Source organism: Sciurus carolinensis, chromosome X (genome assembly GCF_902686445.1).
Source record: "Sciurus carolinensis chromosome X, mSciCar1.2, whole genome shotgun sequence".
NCBI classification, from domain to species: domain Eukaryota; kingdom Metazoa; phylum Chordata; class Mammalia; order Rodentia; family Sciuridae; genus Sciurus; species Sciurus carolinensis.
The window spans coordinates 37,546,492-37,565,155 of NC_062232.1; the positions used below are offsets into that span (position 1 = coordinate 37,546,492).

The 18,664-nt window shown below is 36.6% G+C and overlaps 1 non-coding gene across 1 annotated transcript; it reads right to left on the reverse strand.

Annotated features, from left to right (window-relative positions):
* Positions 1–3,188: 3,188 nt before the first annotated feature.
* Trnat-ggu (transfer RNA threonine (anticodon GGU)) lies at positions 3,189–3,263 on the reverse strand. Its single transcript has one exon. It is a non-coding gene; the product is annotated as a tRNA-Thr (tRNA).
* Between the last annotated feature and the right edge of the window lie 15,401 nt (positions 3,264–18,664).

The following is an 18,664-nucleotide window of genomic DNA, read 5'->3' on the forward strand; positions in this document are numbered from 1 at the left end:
GTCTCCAATGCCATCTTCTGTTCCCATAGACTCGAGAGTGTGAGGTGCACCCAAAACAGTAAACTCTTATCACCTATTTTCTGTGAGAATTCTTTGGCATGAACTAGACATAAGACCATTGTTTCTTCTCCAAGTTCTGGGGAACAAATATTTCAAGCAGTCCCACTGAAAACCTTTCATAGACTTGAAGTGAGGAACAGTCATCCCTACCTTCTCTTCTTTTGGGGATGGGCGGAACACAGTTAACTCTAGAGCAATTATAAAATCCTCCTGAGTCTCTAACAACCCCTCTTTCATACCTTTAATGGACATGAACCAGCCAACAAATTTTTGGAACTTATCTTTAAATTTTACAATTGACTTTGACCATATGAGTTTCATTACCTTATGGTTTTGGAAGAACTTTCCATTTTTCACCCTGCTTTTTTAAATTACTTTGAACTTGGGGGAAATGTTTTTTGTTCTTTCAAATAGTCACGGTTTGCTGTTCTTGGTAAGCAGACACTGAAATAGTTAAGAGTAGAAGAGTTCCATTGAGAAGTAGCAACTATGCAAGGAAAATGGAGGCAGGACTGGGCAGAGCAAGTCATCAGACTGTGACCAGATCTTGGCCATCCCAGTGGAGAGCTCAGGGATGGAGATGGTCCACCCGAGGAATCTTGCATTGGTTGTTCTCTTACTACATTTAATTATACCATACATCAATTTCATCATTGTCTTTCTCTTCCAAAATAGGGCAGGAAACTTATCTATTTTGTTCCTTAAATATTATCAGAACCAAATACACTCTCTTACAAATTATGGGTGTTCAACAAATATTTTTGAAAGAATAAATAAATGCATCTGGATTGTTTGAACCCCTTCCTCTCCGATCTCCCTACTCTGGCATTTGGAGAGGGTGGCTTGGATCACATGGGAAAGTTGTTCACATTGCTCTGGCAGTCCTGTCTCTATCAACTACTGCCTCCTCTTCTGATGGAGCCCCCTGAACCACCTCATGGTTTTCTTTATAATCCACTGCTTTCCTGCTTTTCAGTCAGTCAGCAAAGGAAGAACACTTCCTTTTGTTCTTCTCAACACTACCAAACAATGTGGATGAGACTTTTATGAAGGTCTAGGAGTAAAAAAATATAAGAACTGAAATATTTCCAATATCTGTCCCTATGATTCAAAAGAAAATATGACTTTTGTTATAGGCTAAATTGTGTTCCTTCAAAATTTGTATATTGAACTCCACTCAGGAACTCAGAATATAACCACATTTGAAAACAGGGTCTTTAAAAAGGTAATTAAGATGAGTTGTTAGGGTGAGCCCAATTCAACATGACTGGTGACCTTGTAAGAAGAGGTAGTGAGGGTATAGAAAATAGCAGGAAGACTAAGTGAAGACACAGTGAGAATACTACCATATACAAGCTAAGGAAAGAGGCCTCAGAAGAAATCAACCCTGTTGACACCTTAATCTTGGACTTCTAGCTTCCAGAACTGTGAGAAAATTCACTTCTGTAGTTTAAGTGACTCACTCTGTGGTACTTTGTATGGAAGCCCTAGCAGACGAAAATACCCTTCAAATAGAGAGGCCTTGTACCCTAAGAGTCACATTCTAGTTCAAAGCCATGCTTCCCTGATCTCAGGTCTTCCCTTCTGAAAGAAAACTTTCTTCAGTGCTGCACTATGTGACTTTCTATTCCCTGAATGGATGCCCTACCAGGGATTAGTCGGGTTAGTCTTGCTTTTGGATTCTTCTCTTACCCCACTACTCCATGTGTTCTCTGTGGTAGGTACCATAGAGTAGAGCATTTCTTTAAGTCAAGGACTATTCTTTATACAGAGTTAGAACATTGCAGGAGGTTTTTGGCACTCCAAATCTTATATTCATTGAACCCATTGAGAATGCCCAGTCTGTGTGAGGCATATGAGTATTCTTTCAGGTCATCCAGCAGGATACTATGGAGTCATTCACATTTCCCATATCATGGCAAAAGGAACATCAAATGCAAAATCCCTGGAAAAGGAAAAATCATGGTGTGTTTAAAAAGTATCAAGAGAGTGAGTGTGATTGGAGCCAGTGACCTGGGGTGGGGAAATATAAGAGATGAACTCAGCAATACAGTGGTCAGAGGAATTTGGATTTGGTACCCAATATGGGAAGTCATAGATCCATTCCAACCTCAGAGAGCATACATGTTTCTGTGATCACTCTGTGCTAGAGGAGGGTTAGAGTAAAAATGGAGAGAAGGGAAGGAGACAATCACAGAAGCCTAGATGAGCAAGGATAATGGCCTGGATCAGGATGCAGTAGGGAATGTGAGGGAAAGAAGGATAATAAGAAAGTGTACAAAAAGAGGACTCAAATTACCCTGAGTAACTTGGTGAATAGTGATGCTGTTTATTAAGATGAAGCAGTCTGGGGGAGGATTGGGGTATGGAGGGATATTAAGACTTTGGTTCTGGGCATGTTAACCTGATGTCAATTTGATATCCTATTGATGATGTCAAGTAGGCAGTTGGAGAAGGTCAGTGAAGTTCAGGCTGGTGATTGGTGATGGTATTTAAAGCCAAGTTTAAGTCTAAGATCAACTTGGGAACAGGTATAGAATCAGTACTGGGACACTCAAATCTGTGGAGATCTGGAAGAGGAGGAGAATCCAGTAATGAAAAGGAGCAACTAGTGAGGTAAGAGGAAGGACAAAAGATGGGCTACGTGGAAGTCAAATGAAGGAAATGTTTCTAGAAAGAGGGAGTGATTATGACAAATGCTGGTAGCATATGGTTTTCATTTTTTGCTATTTCAAACACAGGTGCAATGAACATTCTTGTTTCTGTCTCTTTATGTCATCATTTCTCTAGGGCAGATGCCTAGAAGTGAAATTATTGGGGAATGGGATATAAGCATCTTTGATTTTAATAGGCATTATTAGATTGTTTTCCAAAGTGGTTGCACCAATTTACCCAATCACCAGTACTATGTTCCCCTTCCCCCACATCCTCACAACCCCTGGTATTGGACATTTTTTCAAGTTGATGAGTGTGAAATGCTGTCTCTTTATTCTTTTTAACTTTCACTAAAGTCTTATGTGTTTTTTGACCATTTTTATACAGGATATGAATCTGTTTTTGGACATGTAGGCTGCAAATAACTTTTTCTGTGGTTTATATTTGTACCATGTTTATGGTGACTTTTTTTTTGGGGGGGTGCTGAGGATCGAACCCAGGGCCTTGTGCTTACCAGGCAAGCACTCTACCGACTGAGCTATCTCCCCAGCCCCATGTTTATGGAGACTTTTATCATTTTCTTCTTTTTTTGGGGTTTCCTTTTTATGTCATTACCAAGAATGCATTCCTTGCCCTAAGTTAGAAATATATTCTCCTATGTTTTCTTTTAAAAATTGAAAGCTTCATTTTTCATATTTAGGTCTTAAATCCATAGGGGATTAATTTTGTGTTGAGAACTACTCCAATTTTTATATAAGAATAGTGGATTATCCCAGTATCATTTATTGAATTCCTGCTTCATACACTTGTATAACCCAAACCCCTTTTAAGATACAGTATATTTGGGCTAGAGGTGTTGCTTCAGTGGTGGAGCACATGCTTAGCATATGCAAAGCCCAGGGTTCAATCCCAAGCACTAAACAATATCAATAAAATGGTATAGAATATTATCATTACCCCAGAAAGCTCTCTCATGCCTCTTCTTAGTCTCCACTTGGTAAAACCACTTTTATGACTTTTTTATCATAAAAATCTTCATTTACATGGAATCAAGCACTATACATTCTTTTGGGTAAAATTTCTTTCATTCAGCATGATGTTGCTGAGATTTATCCATGTTGTTGTATATAGCAATTTATTCCATCTTATTACTGAGTAATATTTCAGGGGATAGATATACCATAGTTTGCTTATTCAGTGGTTTCTTTTTTTAGAACTTCTTTTCAAACTTTTGAATTAATTCTAGATTCACTTGAAGTTGCACAGAGGTACAGAGAAGCTTTGTGAAAACTTCACCCAGTAAAATATCAAAACCAGGAAATTGGCATTAGCACAAGGCTTATGTGTGTATATATATGCCAGTTTATCACATGCATAGATTTGTGTAACTACCATTATAATCAAGATACAGAACTATTCTATCTCCACGAGGATCTCCCTTCTCCTCCCCTTTTAGAATTGCATTGTCCCTAAACCCTGGCAACCACTTCTCTGTTTCTCTATAGTTTTGTCATTTTGAGAATGTTATATAAATGTAATCATATGATAACCTTTGGCAAGGGCTTTTTTCTCCTCAGCATAACACTCTGGGTTTCATCCAAGTTGTGTATATCAATAGTTTGTTCCTTTATATTGCTGAATAGTATTCCATGGCATAGATATACCACAGTTTGTTTAATCACTCACTGTCGAAGGATATTTGAGTTGTTTCCAGTTTTGGGTTTCATGAATAAAACTGCTGTAAACATTTCTGTGCAGTTTTTTGTGTGTGAATATAAATTTCTATTTCTCTAGTATAAATGCACAGGAGTACATTTTCTGCATTATGCAAAATTGCTTGTTTTGTATTTTTTTGTAATTGCTCTTTTAAGAAACTGCCAAACTATTTTCCAGAGTGGTTGTATCATTTTACATTTCTATCAGCAGTACATGGGAGATCCAGTTTCTCTCAATTCTTGCCAGTATTTGAAAATTTCACTATTTTTATTTAAGATGTTTAATTGGTGAGTAGTGATATCTCATTATGGTCTTAATTTGAATTTCCTGGATGTCTGGTGATGTTGAACATCTTTTCATGTGCCTACTTTCCATCTGTATAGCCTCTTTGATGAAATATTCCTTCAAGTCTTCTGCTCATTTTAAATAATATGGTTTTTTTGAGAACTTTGAGAACTTTGAGAGTTCATTATATATTCTAGATATGAATCCTATGTCAGATATGTGGTACACAAATGTTTTCTCCCAATCTGTATCTTGCCTCTTCATCTTCTTAACAAAGCCTTTTACAAGGTTTTTGATGAAGTCCAACTTATTTTTTTTTCCTTTATGGATCCTGTTCTTGATATCATGTATAAAAACTCTTCACCAAGTTTTGAAGGTTTCCTCTTCTGTTATCTTCTAAAAATTTTGTAGTTTTATTCTTCCCCTTCCTCTTGTTATAGTTGGCATTTATTTATTTGGTACTGGTCATTGAACCCAGGCATGCTCTACCACTGATCTATACTCCTAGCCCTTTTTTAAATTAAAAAAATTTTAATTTCATTTGTTCTAATTAGTTGTACATGACAGTTGAATGCTTTTATACATTTTGACAGATCATACCTAAATGGAGTGTAATCTCTCATTTTTCTGATTATACATATTGTAGGATCACATTGTCATGCAGTCACATATGTACACGAGGTAATAATGTCTGTTTCACTCTACTGTCCTGTGCCCTCCCTTCACTCCCTTCTGCCTAATATAAAGTAACTCTATTCTTCCCTATCCCCCGTCCCTCTTATTGTGAATTGGCATCTGCATATCAGAGAAAACATTCAGCCTTTAGTTTTTTGGGTTTGGCTTATTTCATTTTTTTATATTTATTGCTTTTTTTATTGTAAACAAATGGGATACATGTTGTTTCTCTGTTTGTACATGGAGTAAAGGCATACCATTTGTGTAATCATAAATTTACATAGGGTAATGTTGTTTGATTCATTCTGTTATTTTTTCCCTTCCCCCCTACCCCTCCCACCCCTCTTTTCCCTCTACACAGTCCTTCCTTCCCCCATTCTTGCCCCCCTCCCTAACCCTAACTCTAACCCTAACACTAACCCCTCACACCCCCCATTATGTGTCATCATCCACTTTTCAGCGAGATCATTCGTCCTTTGGTTTTTTAAGATTGGCTTATCTCACTTAGGATGATATTCTCCAATTTCATCCATTTGCCTGCAAATGCCATAAATTTATCATTCTTTATGGCTGAGTAATATTCCATTGTATATATATACCACTGTTTCTTTATCCATTCATCTATTGAAGGGCATCTAGGTTGGTTCCACAGTCTGGCTATTGTGAATTGAGCAGCTATGAACATTGATGTGGCTGTATCTCTGTAGTATGCTGATTTTAAGTCCTTTGGGTATAGGCCGAGGAGTGGGATAGCTAGGTCAAATGGTGGTTCCATTCCAAGTTTTCTAAGGAATCTCCATACTGCTTTCCAGAGTGGCTGCACTAATTTGCAACCCCACCAGCAATGTATGAGTGTACCTTTCTCCCCACATCCTCGCCAACACCTGTTGCTGCTGGTATTCTTGATAATCACCATTCTAATTGGGGTGAGATGGAATCTTAGGGTGGTTTTGATTTGCATTTCTCTTATTACTAGAGATATTGAACATTTTTCCATATATTTGTTGATTGCTTGTAGATCTTCTGTGAAGTGTCTGTTCATTTCCTTAGCCCATTTGTTGATTGGATTATTTGCATTCTTGATGTAGAGTTTTTTGAGTTCTTTATAGATTCTGGAGATTAGTGCTCTATCTGAAGTGTGATTAGCAAAGATTTTCTCCCACTCTGTAGGCTCTTTCTTCGCATTGCTGATAGTTTCCTTTGCTGAGAGAAAGCTTTTTAGTTTAAATCTATCCCAGTTATTGATTCTTGGTTTTATTTCTTGTGCTATGGGAGTCCTGTTGAGGAAGTCTGGTCCTAAGCCGACATGTTGAAGATCTGGACCTACTTTTTCTTCTATAATCTGCAGGGTCTCTGGTCTGATTCCGAGGTCCTTAATCCATTTTGAGTTTAGTTTCGTGCATGGTGAGAGATATGGGTTTAGTTTCATTCTGTTGCAAATTCTCCCAGCACCATTTGTTGAAGAGGCTATCTTTTCTCCATTGCATATTTTTGGCCCCTTTGTCTAGTATGAGAAAATTGTATTTATTTGGATTTGAGTCCGTGTCCTCTATTCTATACCATTGATCTACCTTTCTATTTTGGTACCAATACCATGCCATTTTTGTTACTATTGCTTTGTAGTAGAGTTGAAGATCTGGTATTGCGATACCCCCTGCTTCACTCTTTCTGCCGAGGATTGCTTTAGCTATTCTAGGTTTTTTATTCTTCCAGATGAATTTCATAATTTCTTGCTCTATTTCTGTAAGGTACATCATTGGGATTTTCATTGGAATTGCATTGAATCTGTATAGCACTTTAGGTAGTATGGCCATTTTGACAATATTAATTCTTGGTCTCCAAGAATATGGGAGATCTTTCCATATTCTAAGATTTTCTTTAATTTCTTTCTTTAGTGTTCTGTAGTTCTCATTGTAGAGGTCACTTAGCATGATATTCTCTAATTCTGTCCATTTATCGGCAAAAACCAGAATTTTATTCTCTTTAAAGTTGATTAATATTCCATTGTATGTATGTGTATATATATATATATATATATATATATACACATATATATATATGTACCACATTTTCTCTTAATTTTTATTTTCAGATATATTCTTGCTAAACTGCCCAGGCTGGCCTGGAACTTGCCATTCTTCTGCTTCAGCCTCCAAGTCGCTGGGATTACAGGTGTGTGCCACCATACCTTACTTTTGATTTACATTTAAATGTGTTAAATTTTGTATAAAATATGAGGTTTAGGTTTGGGTTCATATTTTTGCCCATGGATACCCATTGTCCCATCATTATTTGTTGAAAATGATGATCTTCTATTGAATTGCTTTTAGGTCTTTGTCAAAAATCAGTTGTCTATACTTACATGTGTCTGGATTCTCTCTTTTGTTCTATTAATCTATGTTGTAGATATCTATCCTTCTAGCAGCACCACAGTCTTGACTCCTGTAGCTATATAATGTCTTGCAATTAGAGTGAATTCTTTTTCAAAATTTTTTTTAGTTATTCTAGATCTTTTGTATTTCCACATACATTTTAGGTTATTCTTGTCTATATCTATGACAAAATCTTGTTGTAATTTTGATAGAAATTACATTAGACCTTCCTCTATATTAAATTGAGGATAATTCACATTTTCACTATGTAGATTCTTCCAATTCAGGGACATAGCTTGTCTTTCCATTTATTTGATCTTTGATTTCTTTCATTAGCATTTGACAGTCTTCAGCATGCAACTCCTATACATTTTGTTAGATTTACACCTAAGTATTTCACTTTTTTTGAGCAATTGTAAATGGCATTGTGTTTTTAATTTTGGTGTTCATTGCTAATATATAAAAATACAATTGAGTTTTGTATGTTGATCTTGTGTCCTGTGACCTTGTTTAACTAACTAATTAGCTTTGAGAGGTTTATGAAAATAGATTCCTTGGGGTTTTCTGTGCAGGCTATTGTATCACTGCTAATTAGGGAGTATTATTTTTTTCTTTTACCCTGTATGCCTTTTGTTTCCTTTTCTTACCTTACTGTGTTGCTTGGGTTCACAGTGCTATGTTGAACTAAAGTGATATAAGCAGACATCTTGTCATGTGTGTTTCCTATGGAGACTGGGACAAATTACCACAAATTTGGTTGCTTAGAACAACAGAAATCTATTCTTGGATGCAGTGATGTGTGTCTGTAGTCCCAGCTACTTAGGAGATTAAGGCAGGAGGGTCACATGAACTCAGGGGTTCAAACAGCCTAGATAACATAGACCCTGCCTCAAGCAAGCAAACAAACAAAATAACAAAGAAGGAGGAGGAGAAATCAATTCTCTTACAGTTTTAGAGACCAGAAGTATTAAATGAGTTTCACTAAATCAAAATTAAAACCTGTCAGAAGAGTTGTGCTGCCTCTGGAGGTCCCAGGAGGCAATCTTTTCCTTGCTTCTTCCAGTTTATGGCTACTGGCCTTCCTTGGCTTGTGTCCACAACACTAGAATCTTTAAGGCCAAAATCTTTTAATTTCTCTCTGTTATATCTTCAGTTCACCTTCTCTTCTGTGTATCTTGTTAAAACTGTCTCTGTTTCCCTCCTATAAGGATGCACATGATTGACTTTAGAGACTACAGGAAAATCCAGGATAATCTCCCCATCCCAAAATCCTTAATCACATCTGCAAAGTCTTTGTCATATAAGGTAACATTTACAGGTTCTGGGGATTAGGACTTTTGATATCTTTGGGAGCTACCACTCAACCCAGAGTCTTCCCCCTGGGCCTCAAAGGTTCATTCATGTCCATTCTACAGGAAAAATACAATCACCCACCCCAATGTCCCTAATGCCTTAACCTACAACTGCATCAACTCAAAATCGAAAATTCCATCCAATTATTATCACCTCAAAATACTCAAATCTCATCATTTAAATATCTAAATTAGGTATGGGTGAATCTCTGGGTATGATCTATTCTGGGGCAGAATTCCTTTCCATCTATGGACCTGTGAAGCTAAAGAACAAATGATATGATCCCAAAATGCAATGGTGAGAGAAGCATAGTATAACAGTTACAAATATTCTCATTTCAAAAGGGGGGTAAATGAAGGAAGAAAGGGATTGCTGGTGCTAAGTAGTTTCAAAATTAATTAAGGTAAATTCCTTTAAACCTCAGGCCTAGGAATAACCCTCTGTGATGTGAGCCTGTGCCCCCTCAGAAGGAAATGAGGATTGTTTATCTTCTGTCTAAATTTTAAGTCTTCTTAATTTTATGTGTGTATATATATATTTAAATTTATATATACATATGTGTGTATATATACATATGTGTGTGTTTTATACATATGTATGTATTTTCACATATATTTTTTTCCACAGTTTTCAGGGGGAATATGGAAAAAGGTATTTATCTCCATAAAAATGGAATCATCTTTATGGTTACAAAAGAAATAAAAGTCTTTAACACATGAAATATGTTTGGCCTTGTATTAGACTCAGGCCAACCTGCATTTGAAACTTTACCATTAACCAGAGGTGTAACTCAGTCTAATATCTTAACCTTCCTGGTACTCAGTTTCATCAACTATAAAGTGAGAATAGCAATATATGTTTGATAAGAATTTTTTGAGAATAAGTCAAAAATATATGTAAAATATGTATAGTGTCTATAATACTGTAAGTATTCAATAAATGGGAACAAATATTGTTACTAAGTAATTTGTTAGACTCCTCAATGATAGCCACTCCCTTCCTCATTGATATGTGATTCTACTTTCATCATGAATCTTATACTAGAAAGTTTCAGAATCACTGACTTATTTTTGGTAATAAGTCTATCTATAGTTGCATCAGTATCACATTGTTTTAATTATTGTAGCTTTAAAATATACTTTAATATATGGAAAGATAAATAACCTAACAGTATTCTTCTGTTTAATTAATTTTATCAAGTCAGTACTTTTGTTTTTCCTTATGGTTTTGTATTGTTTTCTATTTATTCTGTGAAATGTTCTTTAAATGTCATTTTGAGAAATTCAAAGCCAAATTCCATTGAGGCTTTGACAGGAGTTTTTTTAACCTTTGAATTATAATTATTTAATTGGGGGAAGAGCTGACATATATACTATAGGGAAATGATAAGTTTTTCTTGCCATAAAATAACTATCTATCTGGATGCTGGGTGTAGTGTAATGCCTCTAGTCCCAGCAACTCAGGAGGCTCAGGTGGGAAAATCAGCAGAACTGAGGAGTTTGAGGTCAGCCTGGGCAACACAGTGAGATTCCATCTCAAAACACAAAAACAGAGAACATCTAAACATAAAGCTATCTGGGGCTAAGGATGGCGCTCAGTGGTACAGCATTTGCCTAGCATGTGAAAGGCACTGGAAGAAAAGGAAAGTAACTGAGAAAAGATAATGACTCCCTTTTCATTGTAAAATTGTCAAGTATTATCCATACAATATTTTGCAATTTTTATGCAATTGCTTAGATTTATATTGTTTATTCCTGATTATTTTACATTTTAATGCTTATCATGTTTTTGGAACTTTCCCATCCTATCATTAAATTTATCACTGTAGAATTTCTTTGTAATGGGTCACCCTGCATAATTTGTTAATTAATTTGAACAGTATTTTTCAAATTGATTTCATAGAGTTTCCAGGTATATCATCATATATTGATAAATTGGTCCCTTCCTTTCCAGTAGTTACAGCTCTTATTTGTTTTCTATATTATTGATTGGATCCAAACTCTTCAAGTCATGTTGAAATTAGCAATAGCTAAACTCAGTGACATGTGCCTATAGTCCCAGTCACTTGGGAGGTTGAGGCAGGAAGATAGCTGGAGTCCAGGAGTTCAAGGTCAGTCTGGGTAGCATAGCAAGATCCTATCTCAAAACTACCCAAGATTCCATCTCACCCCAATTAGAATGGTGATTATCAATAACACAAGCAACAATCGGTGTTGGCGAGGATGTGGGGAAAAAGGTACACTCATACATTGCTGGTGGGGTTGCAAATTAGTGCAGCCACTCTGGAAAGAAGTACGGAGATTCCTCAGAAAGCTTGGAATGGAACCACCATTTGACCCCGCTATCCCACTCCTTGGCCTATACCCAAAGGACTTAAAATCAGCATACTACAGAGATACAGCCACATCAATGTTCATTGCTGCTCAATTCACCATAGCCAGATTGTGGAACCAACCTAGATGTCCTTCAATTGATGAATGGATAAAGAAATTGTGGTATATATATACAATGGAATATTACTCAACCATAAAGAATGATAAAATTATGGCATTTGCAGGCAAATGGATGAAATTGGAGAATATTATGCTAAGTGAGATAAGCCAATCTCAAAAAACCAAAGGACGAATGATCTCGCTGATAAGCGGATGATGACACATAATGGAAGGTGGGAGGGGTTAGTGTTAGGGTTAGTGTTAGGGTTAGAGTTAGGGTTAGGGAAGGGGGCAAGAATGGAGGAAGGAAGGACCGTATAGAGGGAAAAGAGGGGTGGGAGGGGTGGTGGGGAAGGGAAAAAATAACAGAATGAATCAAACAACATTACCCTATGTAAATTTATGATTACACAAATGGTATGCCTTTACTCCATGTACAGAGAAACAACATGTATCCCATTTGTTTACAATAAAAAAACAAGTAAAATTAACAATGGATAGTAAACATTATTGTTTTGCTTCTCCTATTTTGTAGGAATGCCTTCTATGTTTTTGTTGAGTATAAAGTTAATTGATTTAAGGTTTAAAAATTATTTATGCTATACAACGGTTGTCAGGTTTCTTTTTCAGATCATACACTCCCTTGAGAATCTGATGATAGTGTTATAATTTTTATTACTAGAAAATACTTACAGACATACATGCTCAATTTTGCATGCAGTTTCATTGGGTCACAACCCTTATGAACTATTTTTATTATTCATGGACCCCTAGAAACCTACATTATTTATAAATAGCAGAAATACTGGTAGAGTAGAGGGAAGGAAACTGGAGTAGAGAGGAGGGGAGGGAAAGGGAAAGCACTAGGGACTGATTTAGAGCAAATTATATTCCATGTTTTTATAATTATGTCAAAATGAATCCTATGTTATTAAAAAATAAAGACTTCTGATATCAAGAAATATTTTTTATTCTTATTTTTTCAGGATACTGACATTTAAAACCATGAATTGGATTAGAATTAATTAAAACACTTTTAAAACATTCTTAGTAATGATGTTTTCTAAATTGACCTATTGATGTGACATATGCTATTTATAGATTTCCTACTATCAATTAAATCTTGTGGAATTGAAATAAACTCTAATTAGGTGTGGATGTGGTAGATTATTATTTTAATATTCTGTCACATTTGATTTTATATGTTATTTATGCATTTTAGCTCTCTTTTTAAGTGCTAATGGCCTATGTCTATAGAATTTTAGCTATACTTGTCACGTCTAGTGTCAAATTTTAGTTTCACAATACAAACTGAGTAGGTTTCTGATTTTTGTTTTTTTCCTGCAGCAATTTATGGAGAATTAGAAATTAGCTTACCGAAAGGACTCAGTAGTAAGACTATTTGGTCCTCCATTCTTGTTTTGGAGGTATTTCCTTGAAAATTCTTTCTTTATTGTTGATCTGCTAGGGTTTTCTCTTTCTTCTTTATATTTTTCACAAAATTCTCCATATCTTGAAGATTGTCAAACCCACATATCTGGTACTTCTACTTATTTGTATTATCTTAAAAATTTTATGAACAAAGTTTTGTCTGTTTTTTAAGAACAATTGTATTGTCCTTGCTTTTAATTAATTTGTTTATGATTTTCTATTATTTCTATCCTCCTGATTTCCCTCAGATTGTTTTGTTATTTTCTGCTACACTTTTCAAATTGATCTTTTTTTATGGTGCTGCTGATGGAATTCAGGCCCTCACATGTGCTAGGCAAATGCTCTACCATTAAGCTATACCCCAGCCTCAACTGAATCTTTACTTTTTTTTTTTTTTTTTTTGCGGTGCTGGGGACTCGAACCCAGGGTCTTGTGCTTTCGAGGCAAGCACTCTACCAACTGAGCTATATCCCCAGCCCTCAACTGAATCTTTAATTAGTATTTTAAATATGTTTTTAAAGTAATAAAACATGTTAAGGCTCTGAATTTACACATGAGGGTAATTTTGACACCATTCTATAAAGTCCAAGATGCAATGTTGTCATTTTTCACTCTTTTCAAATATGCACTTATTTGGTTTTATTTTCCCTTTGACCCAGTAACTACATAGAAAGGGCTATAAGCTAATGGTTGACAAAGCTTGAATAATCATATTTATTTTTTGCACTTCAGAATTTTTCAGAGACAACAATACAGTAATTGTACCTTGTGAATTTCCAGGAAGGTAATGCATATGTAGCATTTCCTATAATTATTGCCCATCTAACTCCTTTTCTGTGGGATACTTAATCAATTTTGTATAATATTAGGGTCAGAGAACTGAAAGCATTGCACCAGAATAATGTTTTCAAATAGTAGAAAGTGATCCATTAATTATGCATTGTAAAATCAGTTTAGATAGTGATTAGCTTAAAAGAAAAAGTACTTACGGGGAGAGTCTGTAGTCTATAGGGTCTATAGTCACCATACTGTATAGAAGAAAGTCAGAACTTATTTCTTTGTATTCATTGACCAACCTCTCCCCATCTCTTTCCTCCTTGATCCCTTCCCAGTCTCTGGTAAGTACCTCTGTACTCTCTACTTCCATAAGATGAACTTTTGTTAGATTCCATATATGAGTGATAATATGGTATTTTTCTTTCAGTTCCTGGCTTATTTCACTTCACATAATGGCCCTTAAGTTTGTCCATGTTGCTGCAAATGATGGGCTTTCCATTTTTTATGACTGAGTACTGATCCATTATGTATACATACCATATTTTCTTTTTTTTCATATTTTCTTTATTCATTTATCTGTTGATGTACACTTAAGTTGTTTTTACTTCTTGACTATTGTGAATAGTGCTACAATGAGAAGATGTCTCTTTGACATACTGATTTCATTTGCTTTGGATATATAATGTATTGTATGTTTCAAGATAGCTAGAAGAGAGGATTTTGAATGTTACCACAAAGAAATGGTAAGTTTTAGAGATGATGTATATGTTAAATTACCCTGATTTGATCATTATGTGATGTATATATGGATCAAAATACCACAATTTACCCCATAAAGATATATGATTATTATATGTCAATTAAAATAAAACCTAACAAAAGAGAAAAAGCTAGTCCCCTTATTATCTGGACAAAAACACTTCATCAGACACATTTGTTCCTGAGTTTTGTCTTCTCTATTATTTATTGGGTAGTGTTTAATATTGTATTTAAAATTTCATAAAATCATATGTGATATTAACTTGTTATGTCTTAGCAGTATTATCTAGTGAAACATTTGTTTCATTTATATGTATGGGTCATGATGTAAAATGTATTTGTTATTCAAAATCTTGGTTAAAAAGTTGAAAAGCACAGTTCTAGGATATTAGCCTAAAAGCATTGCAGACAGTTGTGGGGATGAAATGACATGATTCAGAGAAAGTGCCAAGAGCTCAACAATATTCAGCTGTTGTTAAGGTTGATCACAGAATGTTTGAAGCTCAGTGCACACTGGAAAGTCAGGTCCCTTCAAAATGCAGGAGAAAAGTACCAAAATGCAAAGTTGCTTCTTTCTTTCTATGGTATGACTCCACATGTCCTGTTATTTTTCTTTGCTATTTAATGCTATTCTTCCTTGGGCATGTATCCTGTGGGTGAATTGGTTGGCTTCCACCCAGTTGCTAGACTGACCTGCAGTGTGGCAGGGATGGGGAAGTCCATCAGGTACCTCCTTTTCCAATGGTCCCACTGCTGTACCCATCAGCAGATGAAAAAGAGGATTCCTTAAAGGACTTCTGTGCCTAGCACTGCTGGTTACCTGGATGGAGGCATGGGTCCCCACAGAGTCATCCACCAAATGTGCAGTGGAGCTGCTACCCTTGACAAGGGCAGCAGTTGTCATGCCCCATCAGAGATACCCCAGGGCACAGAAGCCTACATCTGCACCTGCAATGAGGCCCCTATTGTTGGCAGAGTACAGGAAGGAGTGATCCCAGAGAGGGCTTGGGGGGCAGAAACTATCCCTGGGAGATGGGAAGAGGCAAGGATGAGAGGCTTCAAGTCTCAGGATCAATTTCATTGTCCTATCCTACAAACACTGATTCAAAGATAAAATGAAGAATGTCAAGCTGGTGACAAGAGAGTATTAAAAGCTAAGTTTTCAGGTCAGGGCTCCATGAGACCACTCCCAGGTTTGATGATTCACTGGAATGCCTCACAGGACTCTGCATATAGTCATACCCATGATTTATTATAGTTAGAGAATACAGAGTAAAATCAGCAAAGGTAATAAGCACATGGGACGAAGTCCAGGGAAGACCAGCTGCAGTTTTCCAAGAGTCCTCTCCCAGTAGAGTCATAATGAGTTGTGACGATACCCATGAAATGTTGCCAACCATGAAAGCTTGTTAGTGATTCATCATCTAGGATTTTTACTGGGGACTGGTCACATGGGCACTCCCTGCTTGGCATTAATCCAAATTCCAGACTCTCGGAAGGAAAGTAGGTGTTCATCATAAACCACATTGCTCATATAAACAGTCTAGCCACAGTGAACAGTTTTATCAGTGAGGGAAGGGTGAGAACTAGCCCCAAATCCAAGTTCCAAGATACTAGCCAAGAACCAACCTTGAAGGCAGACTTTTCCAAGGCTGAGCAGTCGGGATTGCTGTTTTTTTCCATACGGGACCTTTCACAATGGTAGACCCTGTGCACCTGCACTAGATACATGCCTGTGGAGTTGGCCCTGGTTGTTGTCTTGTTGCTGTAATGAAGTCCTGCTATGGCAAGGGGCTCAGAAGAGCAGGGAGTGCATCACGTGGACCATGAACACACAAAGGAGCCTTGCAGCCTTCAGGATCAGTGGCCATGAGGCCAGGGAGCTTTAGTTTCATGTTCTGCCCCTTACCTCTCAGTCACACCCTTCATTTAGCCTTATCTATACCAACTCACTGCTGTCATGGGAAGAGGCAAGATAAGTAACATTTAAAGAATCAAAATGATGGGGATTCCATGTATCTTGAGATTAAGTGGACATCAGTTTTATTTGATAGATGTGTCCTTTGTTAGTTAACTACTAAGAAATTCATCTTCTAAGTTTTAAAGGAAATAAAAAGCTGAGAGTGTATGTGTGTTAGTTAACCATTGCTGTATAACAAACCATTACAAAACAATGGTTGAGCACACTCACCATTTATTTAGCTCATGAGTCTATGGGTCAGTAATTTGGGCAGGGCTCAGCTGGGCAGTTCTTATAGCCTCGGTCATATGAATATGGGCTCACTTGTACATCTACAGTTGGCTTTCCAGAGCTAGTGGCTCTGCTTCTGGGATTGACTGGCAGTGGCTGCAGTGCTAGGGATGATTGGCCTGTGTCTCTTTCAGGCTTCAGCTTATTCATATAGATGCAGGAAAGTTTTCAAGAGAAACTCCAATGTGAAAATGGTTTTCAAGTCAGGCACAGTGGTGTACACCTGTAATCCTAGCAGCTCTGGAGGCTGAGACAGGAGGATCACAATTTCCAAGCCAGTCTCAGCAACTTAGCAAGGTCCTAAGCAACTTAGCAACACCATGTCTCAAAATAAAAAATAAAAAGGGCTGGGGATATGGCTCAGTAGTTAAATGCCCCTGGGTTCAATCCCCAGTACCAAATAAAATAAAATAAACAAGAAAAGAAAATGCTTTTCAAGTTTCTCCTGTGTTGTACATAGTAGTGTCCCTTTAACCAAATCAAGTCACATCACCAATTCAGATTCAATAGATAGGAAAGTAGACTTCTCTGGAGTTGAGGAGAGCACCTTTAGGGCTGTGGTTGTTGGGAGGGAAAACATTGGTTGTCCTCTTTCCAATCTGTACCCTGTTCTACTGACTAACTGCAATCCCATTTATAGGAAAGAGGAATCCACAGAAAATTGGATTCCAACCATTGTATTTTATTTCTTTGCAAAACTTAGTCATTTTAAGGAAGTCTGGATCAAATATAAGAAAAGCAAATACTCATTCTTAGGACTGAAACATAATCTCAAAATAGCAACAATATCATCAAAATGCACATCCATAACCATTGACTTACTTTTGAAAGTAAGGAAAAAAAATGTGAAACTACAAGTTTGATTTCAAAATTGACAGGCAGATGTACCAGAAAATCATACTGGAACTCTTACCTCTTTTGACTAGCCAAATTAGTGGAAACCATTAATGAACCTGTTTGTCAGTTCCCTGTTCCTTTCTTTCAGTTGCTATTATTATACCATATTGTAGATTGTTCTCTCTTCTCACTACTCAGACATTATATATAGAGCAAAGAGTGACTTTCTTCTTTAAAAAAAACCCAGCTTTGACAGAAGAATCAAAGTCACACAGAGTGTGTGCTCTCCCCTGAGTATTTAAGTTTTTAAAGAGGCTGATCTTCTCATCTCTAAATTTCCCTAGGGAACCTCAATTTGGCCTTGAAAACCACCACACAGTTAGATTTTGATGCTTTTACAGTCAATGAACTTTAAAAATATATTTTCCATTTTTGTACCTAAGGCCTCTGATTGCTTTTCCTTCTTCCTGCAGATTATGTTTATGCAGTAACATTAGAAGTCAGGCAAAGACTAGGCATTGGCAAAGAAGGCAGAGAGCACTCTGGGGAGAAAGGGTCCCTAACCACTGCCCCCTCTAAGGCAGAAAGCATCCTAGAAGGGAGCTCTTCCCTAGGGTCCTGAGCAACCAAGCCTGTAGTTTCTGTGGCCAACTGGAACTTATGGGGTATTTCTCAGGGGTTGGTGGCCATATTGAACCAGAGGTCAGAAAGAGGACACCACTTTCTGGTGCACCCACACTTGAACACTATGTGATGGGATTCACAAGTGCTTTATTTCACTCTTTTGAGTACCAGTTTTATGAAAGATGTTGTCTTAGTCTGCTTGAACTGCCATAACAAACTACTCCAGACTGGGTGTTTTAAACAATAGACATTTATTTTCTCACAGTTTAAAATTTTTTTATTTGTTATTTTTAGTTATACATGACAGTAGAATGTATTTTGACATATCATTACACACACAGTATAACTTCCCATTCTTGTGGTTGTATGTGATGTGTAGTTTTCATTGTAGAGGTCTTTCACCTCTTTTGCTAGATCAATTCCCAAGTATTTTATTT